The sequence below is a fragment of the Rhincodon typus genome, chromosome 31, assembly GCF_021869965.1.
Source record: "Rhincodon typus isolate 14 chromosome 31, sRhiTyp1.1, whole genome shotgun sequence".
Taxonomy (NCBI): Eukaryota; Metazoa; Chordata; class Chondrichthyes; order Orectolobiformes; family Rhincodontidae; genus Rhincodon; species Rhincodon typus.
In genome coordinates, this window is record NC_063362.1 from 25,682,052 (window position 1) to 25,682,523 (window position 472).

The 472-nt window shown below is 40.9% G+C and overlaps 1 protein-coding gene across 2 annotated transcripts in view; it reads right to left on the bottom strand.

Moving 5' to 3' along the window:
• The window catches only part of LOC109914386 (zinc finger protein 362), a 64,192-nt gene that overhangs the window by 1,215 nt on the left and 62,505 nt on the right, over nucleotides 1-472 (bottom strand). The window lies entirely within an intron of this gene.

Genomic DNA, 472 nt, shown 5'->3' on the forward strand with positions numbered 1-472 from the left:
AGCACTAATCAATATCCCATACTCCAGCACTAATCAATATCCCATACAAGTAAACCACCATTAAAGAATATTTCATACCCCAGAACTATTATGACTATCCTATATCCCTGCATTAATCAAAATCACACACCACAGGCATAATCAATATTCCATATCCCAACAATAATGAGAGTTCCACAGCCCAGTACTAATCAACATTCCATATCCCAGCAATAATCAATAACCCATACCACAGCACTATTCAAAATCTTATATCACAGCACAAATCATGCCCCTATTCCACCTGTAATAAATATCTTGTAGCCCAGCATGAAAGAAAATCCCACATCCCAGCAATAAACAATATCCTATATGACAGCACTAATCAATATCCCGTGTCCGAGCACTAACCGGCGTCCCATATACTGGCACTAACCGGCGTCCCATGTCCCGGCACTAACCAATGTTCCGTGTCCCGGCACTAACCAATGTT